The 8,728-nt window shown below is 36.0% G+C and overlaps 1 long non-coding RNA gene across 1 annotated transcript; it reads left to right on the forward strand.

The window, feature by feature from the left end:
• The first annotated feature begins 922 nt into the window (after positions 1 to 922).
• On the forward strand, positions 923 to 6,555 carry LOC133872374 (uncharacterized). The gene is made up of 4 exons (XR_009901011.1): positions 923 to 1,090; positions 1,167 to 1,233; positions 1,666 to 1,720; positions 6,263 to 6,555. It is a non-coding gene; the product is annotated as an uncharacterized LOC133872374 (long non-coding RNA).
• The last annotated feature ends 2,173 nt before the right edge of the window (positions 6,556 to 8,728 follow it).

Below are 8,728 nucleotides of genomic sequence, written 5' to 3' on the forward strand. Positions count from 1 at the left end.
TATCTTGTCTTAAAAAGTCTTTTATATTGATTGAACTCAATCCTTCATATTTTCTGTGATTATGTGAATGATTGTTATACAACAGTTTTAATTGATATATGATAAAGAGGGTTGATAGGTCATGCCTAGGGAAGACAGATTGTACTACACCCTAGTTTAGTGTGATTTAGGTAGACAGTTCGTATCAACTGAAGATGGGTTATACTATTCCATTGATTGTGTGTATCCTATTAAAGACGTAGCTAATCCATACCTAGGAAAGACAGGTCGTACCGCATCTTAGTGGTTAGGTGAACGGTCCGTACCAATCGAAGATGGATTATACTTATTCTTTAAAGATAATTTCTTGACTACTTGAGTGAGATGAGCCCTATATTATGCATTGTAATGTCCTAGAAATGTTTAGTGGGTTTGTCAAGATAAAATAAAAATAAGTCTATTTAGTGTGGTAAAATAAAACAAAATGATCCTATAGACTAGTAAATTGTAGCCAAGAAAATAAAATGTAAGAGAATATTTTTAAAGTCTAAAAGAATTAGAAATTATAAAAGAAAATAAGAAATAGAAATAATTGAAAAATAAAAAGAAAAGAAATTAAAAAAATAAAAAATAAAATAAGATGAGGCGCACAGTCCTTTAAAAAAAAAACACATGAAGGGTCGTACAGCCCTTCATCTTAAAGAGGCAGGTCATGCCTCTTTATTAAAAAAAAAGAAAATAATAATAATAATAATAATAATGGGGCCTCACGGCCTGTCATTTGAAAGGTCGTACAACCAATATAGGAAATGGCCATTCAGCCATTTCATGATGAAGGGCCATCTGGCTCTTCAGTTTTTTTTTAAAAAAAAAAAAAAAAAAAAGTGAGGTGGCGCACATATGTGCGCCCCTTAGGGGAAAAAGAGAAAAGAGGCAAAATGCCTCATTTGGTAGACCCAAAAAAGAAAAAAGAAGAAGAAGAAAGGAGTAAGCCCTTAGTCCTACAAGAAAAAAAACTGCGATCTACGAAGATCCAACGGTCGAATCCTCAATCCGTTTTCGGAAACGTTATCATTGCACTCGGATCTACGTTCTTACCGATTGTTTTAAGGTAAAACACTAAACTCATGATTTTGTAATTTTTGGGTAAAATCCTAAATATGAGTTTAATCCTCTATATTTTTTAGATATTTGGGCTTATTGGAGCTTACTTGAGGCTACCCAAACTTTGGGTTGAAGTTTGGTGAATTTGGGGTAAGCTTTTCCTCGAGCCTTAATTTTTGGGTATTTGATATTTGTGAGATTTTATGAGATTAACCCTTAGTAAATGTCATTGAGTTAATAATATTGTTATTGGGGTTAAGTTTGGGGAAACCCTAATTTGATGGATTAAATTAATTTGAGGTTTGTAATTATTTAAAATTAGATTGTTAATTTATGGGCTAATTGTAGTGAAAGTGATGATTAACCCCAAATTATCCATGGGTTTTGTAAAAAATAAATATTTGTGGGGTTAGGTTTTAATGTTGGTAATTTGTATAAATTTAGAGTTTTATTTATAAGCCTAAGAATATTGTTAAGTATGAGTTTAGGCAATTGATGGGTAAATAGTCAGTGAGCAATTCAAAGTGAAAATTAGTGTAATTATTGGATGGAAACTAAATGGATGCAATATGTTATGTACAGCGGCACTTTGTGGATTGAACCTAGGACTGGTTAGTGTTGGTGTGCAAGCAGTCAGGTGATATTTTACTCACTGAGAAACTGTTATTTTTATATATTATAGGATTGCAAAATATATATGCTGTTTTATAAATCAGAACCAACTGTATTGTTGAATATATTTGTTTTGCTTGATTTGAGTACTTTAGAGTATGTTCAAATATAACAATGATAGTTTCAGAATCTAGTATTGTGTGTTGCATGATTTGGATGAAGTATTGAATTGTTTAGCAAAGTATGATTTATCCACATGATACAGTAAGACAATATTTACTAGTCAAGCAAAGAGCATAGAGCATAGAGCATAGAGCATAGAGCATAAGCATACGCATACAGTAACCCAGCAGCAGCCCAGTAACAGTTCAGTTCAACAGCATATCAGCATGCATAGCATATATAGCATGATTTAAATTGTGTGATGTTTTCATGATGTAGAATATTGTGGTTTTTATGCTAGACGTATTAATATGCCTAAGAGTTTTAATAGCAAAGAGCTTATGCATATTACTATCGTCTAGTTGCATGATTTAAGAACATTGAGCTTAGAAGTACAAGAGTATTGTCATTGTTCGGTATGAGTAATACAGTGTCCTGGGAGTATGTAGATGGATTGTCATAGACATGCAGTTGTAATGCCCTAAGATTCGGTGTTAACCATATTCGGAAAATGATAGTAAGCTAGTACTAAAGAGCAAGATGGCATGTTTTAAGCTTGGTGTACTTGGTTGTGACGCTATTGGTTGTGATATCAGTGTGACTTGGGAGTAGGTAAATGGATTGTCGTGGTACATCTGTAAGAAGTGCTTGGATATCAGAGTTTTACTCTAGTAACCGCATGGACAACTATGTGCCATAGACATGAAGTTGTAATGCCCTGAGGCACGTGATATCACAGTTAGTAACGTTTGCTCTTTGTGCATTTAAGCTACCAACATAAAAGTATTATTGTAGGTGGGTGTATACGTAGTTGCTTCCAAACCATTGGAACTTCTATGTATGAGTCCAACTACATAGTATGTTTTAAATGTTTTCTGATAGTCGGTGTTCGCTATATTAGCTATAAGGGTTTTCAAACAAAAGTTTATAAATTGGTAGCTGTTATAGTGTGCGCGAGACTAAAAAGGAAAAGTTGGTTCATTGCGAAAACTCAGTTAGTTTAATATCACTGAGGTCTCGGTATTATGTACTGAGGCGGTGAACTCATCATTTCACCTATACGGATGTGGCAAACCCCCACAACTTTATAGATGATGTCCCTTTGACTGCAGGTACACCTGACTTAGAGGAGGACCCCGTAGCTACGTATTTGGGATATTACGATTAAAGCACACCGCGACAGTCATATTGAGTTGGACTATGGAGTTCATTCTTTTGGGCTATTTTCTATATAGCTAGTGACGTAGGTGTCACATATTCTTTTGTGTAGTCATTCTTTTGTATTAGTGGATAATTGTAAGCTTTAAACAGTTAGACAGATATATGGCACTTTTGTATGAACCACATGCATATTTAGATGTGCTTTCCGTTATGAGATGTAGCGTTATGATTATTTCGCTGTTAGATATTACTCTGAATATCAGGTACATGATATGGAGCATGTATGTATGTTGGCTGAGCGACACGTAGTCATGCCACTGTGATGACCCTTTTATGTTTTATAAATATTTTATAAAAAAAAAAATGGGTCGTCACATGCATAGTATGAATTTCCCTTGTTAATTTATGATTGACCATTGTTATGTGGTGAGTAGAGAAATCAATCCCCTATTCTTTCTCTCATCACTACAATCTTTATTTTTATGTCTTTAGATTTATGCATTTAACTTAATTATAAACAAAACCAAATCAAACTTCTTTTAATTAAGTTATATTTAATCTTGAAAAACTTGATAGCAATTTCTACGCAATCCTTGAGGTTCGACACCCTCTCTATAGCCGTATGCTACAAGGATTCGTTCTATTGCGAGTGGTAATTTTATTATTGATATTTTTGTACACAAAACGACCACGTCAGCACCTGTCACAAAGAACCATTGGATACAAGGCCAAACATAAAAGTAAATATCTTTGATCATATGGTTAACATGTATAATAGTAAACTCATAGCCGTTATCACGCACATTCTGGTGTACCATGTTATACGATGCAATTATTCAGTCTTTTACATGAATGCATTTTCAAACTCATATTTTTCATCATTTCGTTATTTGTTAATCATTTTCACAAAATAGAGTTCACACTATTCTAAAATGTATTTCATGTGAGTTGTAAGTATACACTTTTGATACATAAAATAATCATGCTATGAAGAAATTTAAATAACAAGTATCCGTGTGAGTTTTACTCACCATGTTCGTAAGACTTTCCTTGGTAAACTTCTGGGTATTCTCTAACCATGTAATTTGTGAAACAATCTAATATCAGCACCTGATCTAGACAAAATTATTGTAAACTCTAAACTAGGGGGCAAAATGGTCATTCTGACTGACCATCAAACATTCGGTCATCCTGTCGGTTGTTTGACCTCAACCTCGATCATTCGATAACTTTACTGAAAATTTGGTAATCGTGCAGAATCTCCATTTCTAACAATGGTCCAAACCTCCTAGTTCAACCCAACCTAATGTTCTTTTAAGGTACTAACCACGATTCTAACCTACAATAACACCTTCATGCAAAGTAAAGTACGTCCATAATCATTAACTTACCAATCCATCAATAACAACCCTTAAGCTAGATCTACAAGATAAAGTTATCTAAATTACCAAAACAAAACTAACAGAAACTAAACATATGGATAACATCAAACCAAATGAGTTTAAGGCTAGGATATTAACTCTTGAAGAAGATAAGACCAAAGATAACCTCCTTTTGTAATACCTCCAATAATAATTAGGGTTAAGTGAGCCTAAATTGAACTGATAGGGATGATAGGGTTCGACAAGGGGTTAAAATTTGACTTTCTGTCTCAACCGAACATTTGAAGTGGAGCGCCGAACTTTCAAATTGGAAATTCCACTGGAACGTTCGATAGTACATCTCGAACGTTTGCTTGTAACCCTAAACCTGAACGTTCGATGACTAGTAGTACTGAAAAATAACACCTCAGCCTTCTTTTGTGTGAATCTAAACCTATAAATACCCCACACCCTCACCCCTTCACCCTATTTACACCCCTTCTTTCAGTTTGTTCCTAGTGTGAGAGAGATAGAGATAGAGAGAGAGAGAGAGAGAGAGTGTGTGTGTGTGTGTGTGTGTTTTGGAGAGAAAATGAGCTATCTTGGTCCCTTGTTCTTCAAATGAGTTAGCTTTCTTAGCCTAGCTTCTTTTTATTAGTGTTATTAGGTTGTTATCTTATTGCTTATCTACTAATTAGTTAGTTTTCGTATACTAGCTTATGGTTTTGAATCTCTAGTTGGTTTTTTGTTCAAATACAAGTTTAATGATAGATTAGTAGCTTAATGATGTTGGACGTACCACGTTCTGCATGAGAGTGTTATTGTTGTTTAGGACCATGTTAGGGATCATATAAGTACCTTATGTCGTGTCGAGATAAGGTCTGGAAGGGACTTTTGGTTCAGAATGAGTTTCTGCCTAGAACCGAACATTTGACCCCTTCTAGTCGAATGTTCCATACCAATGCAGAACGTTCGACCCCTTTTGGCCGAACGTTTGATGGCCAGGCAGTAATCCTATTTTAGCTAATTAAGTTTATAACTTAGGAATTTTTAGCTCGATGATAGAAGCTAATGTCGGATCTTTTCATAGATTGGAGAGTTTCCGAAGGATTACCCGGTGAAAACCTACGACTCAAGTGAGTAAAACTCACACGGATACTTGTTATTTTAATTCTATCATGACATGATTCTTTCAGGTATTAAATGTGCATGTTTACAATTCACATGAAACACATTTTAGAACCGAGTGAGCTCTATTTTGTGAAAATGATTGATGAATAACGAGAGAATGAAAATGATGAGTTGTTAAATGCATGCATGTAAAAGACTATGAATTAAATTGCATCGTATGACATGGTACACCAATACGTGCGGGATAACGGTCATGTGCTTACTATTATATGGGATGGTCCGATGGTCAAAGAAATTTACTTTTATGGTTAGCCTTGGATTCAATGGTTGTTTATGACGGGCGAACATGTAAGGATGGGTCACCATTTCATCTTTTCTAGTAGCGTGGACCACCCGAGGTCAAACTCAGTCGGGTTCCTAGTATATGATGGTACGTTGGCAATATCCAGGGCATCGGTATTATACTACAGGTCACACGGTGCTGCACTAACCTGAGTGGGAGGGGTTAAGGGCCCTATATGGAGCTAAACTATGATATGTTCTCTTGATTATCATGTATTATATCTATATTACATCATCCCATCATAAGAAGCTCTTCAGAACTGAGAAGCTTGCTTTATTACTGCTTGTGATTTATAACTAACTGAGTTCACTCCATAAATAACATTAATTCATGTATATTCTTACTCACTAAGTCATGGACTTACACTTTATCTTTTCCACTAGTAAAACATGTATTGTTTTATATATAGTTTAGCAGATGATAGACCTCGTGAGGCGTCAGATTCTGTTGAATGACATAATCAGGATTAATTTTGAGGAGCTGGATTCTGAGTGGCCGAAGGATATGTGGGACGGTGATGGAGATGAGTTACTCACTACATTCTGATCAAGATTATCTATTTAGTTTATCTTTTTAGGACTAAGCCTTGAAACTTGACGTTTATATGACTCTTAGATTTTGTTTTGTAATATTCCTGTTATGTTTTGATGACTGGTCTTTAACTGTAACATTTGTAGATTTTGTTATCTATGTTATGATGTTTTAGAATCGCTCTAGTTGTTTTAAAGACTGTGGATTTAATTAGTATCTCTGTATAAAAATGAAAAGTCTTTCGATGTAGGCTCTCTTCGAAGAGTGAAATCCCTGAGTCTTATTTCTTGTGAAATGGGATTGGAAGACGAACCATGAAGTTAATTACTAATTAATTAAATTTCATTGGAGCATTACACCTTCTCACTCCCAAACCTCCACTTTCTCTCACTCTAGGGTTCTGAGATGAAGAGGGCGACCAAAATGAAGCAATGGGTGTGAAAGGGGTATTAATAACAACCATGCACGTTCCAAAAAGGCTAAGGTGGCAAAAATAAAAGTTCCTAGGCTGTCATCGAACGTTTGGGGTCCAACATCGAACGTTCAGAATCCCACTTGAGCATCCCGGATTGAGCTTCGATATCACACTCAAACGTTCAGCCTACTCAGGAAATTCTTAAAAAGTTCAAGATCTCACACTTTACAAACTGTGAACAAACCCTATCATCTTTTAAGTTATAATTGGAGCGTATTTAACCCTAATTAATGTTCGGGGTACTACAGAACCATTATGTGCTAGTATCGATTGAACGACACCCATGTTCGTTCAAACAAACCACACTACCATGCGTTTTTCCACGTTTGAAAAGCTTTAAACCTTAACTTTCTTCAACCTTTACACCACACCTCATCAAACTAAATCAACACTACTCCATAACATCATCCTCAACTCCAAAAACACTTCCTTCTTCACACTTCAACAACCATATTTATAATCACAGTATCAAAACCCTAAACAGAACCACAACATCACTAACAACAATAAACACAACTACAACCTACTCTACAAGCTATCATGCAAACTCGAGTAATTCTACGCGGCGAACAATCGTCCCTCACCTGCTGACGTGGCATAGTCCACGTCAGGCCTTCTTTTTTTCAAAAAAAAAAAAAAAAAAATGAAAAAACCACAGTTGAAAAGTAAAAGACTCCCCTCCCTCTCTCGATCATTTCCCCCCCCCCCCCCCCCCAAAACCATTTTTCCCCCAAAAAAACCTCCCTCTCTCTATCTCTCCATCTCTGCATCTCCTCCCTCAACGCCACCGACAACCACCTATGAAGCCGCCACCAGTACGTCCAGCTCCATCTCCTGCCAAAAGTCACTGGATTTCCGACCATTCTCCATCTCCGGTTCGACTCCGACGGTTCTCCATCTCCGGAACGTCCAAGCTCCAAGCTCCATCTCCGGCCAAAAGTGACAGGATCTCCGGCCGTTCTCCGCACTTTATCACAAGGTGCTTCCACACTTTACTGGGTATAAATATTTTTTGGTTGAATCATACCTAGTATTAGGTTCAGGGGATCTAATTCGTGAGAGAGGCAGAGAAAGATTGAGAGGCTAAAAGAGTAAAGAGGAACTGAGAAAGACTTGAAACTTGACTGTTAGTGGGTGTGAAGGTAAAAAGTTGAAGTCATGAGGTGAGGGCCAGATTTGTGAAAGAACGGAAGGAACTGGATTACTAGTCTATGAGAACCATTTTATCTTCATAAACTCATAAAGAAATTAGTAACTAACAAACAAAAAAGGGCCATCTTCCAGATCTCGATTTTGTGGTTTATTTGTGTGCTAATCGCCTGTATTGTTTGTTTGTATAGCTTCACTCATTAGTCACTCATGAGTTACACAAGCCTATACATATACACACACATGTATGTATATATTTTTGTATAGATCAGTTCTATAGATACCAATGAATCGTATAAAAGATATTTTTAATGATGGGGTTAGTGGCAGAGCCAGGGATTTTTACTTGGGGGGCTGAATATTGTTGCCAGGCAGAAGAGGGAGGAAAAGGCGACTTGGAGTTGAGAAGAAGAGACAAAGCAGAGGAGAGGGAGGGAGGAGTTGAGGGGATGGATGAAAGGAACACACGTCTAGGTTTTAGAAAAATAAATCTTTTGGTTTATAGAAACTTTTTAAGGGTTAAATTTTTTGATTTAAAAAAGAGCTCAAATGTTTTATCATATTTTTTAGAAGAGGACTTTTAGATTTTAAAAAGAAAAGAAACCCAAATATATTTCGTGATGGTGCATTTTGTAAGAAAAGAATTTCTCACTTTTGGTAAGTGTTATGTTGCTGTGGGTATGAGTTTGTTATGCTCATTTTTATGGTTTCTAGGTTGGG

This window comes from Alnus glutinosa, chromosome 7 (assembly GCF_958979055.1).
Source record: "Alnus glutinosa chromosome 7, dhAlnGlut1.1, whole genome shotgun sequence".
NCBI lineage: Eukaryota > Viridiplantae > Streptophyta > Magnoliopsida > Fagales > Betulaceae > Alnus > Alnus glutinosa.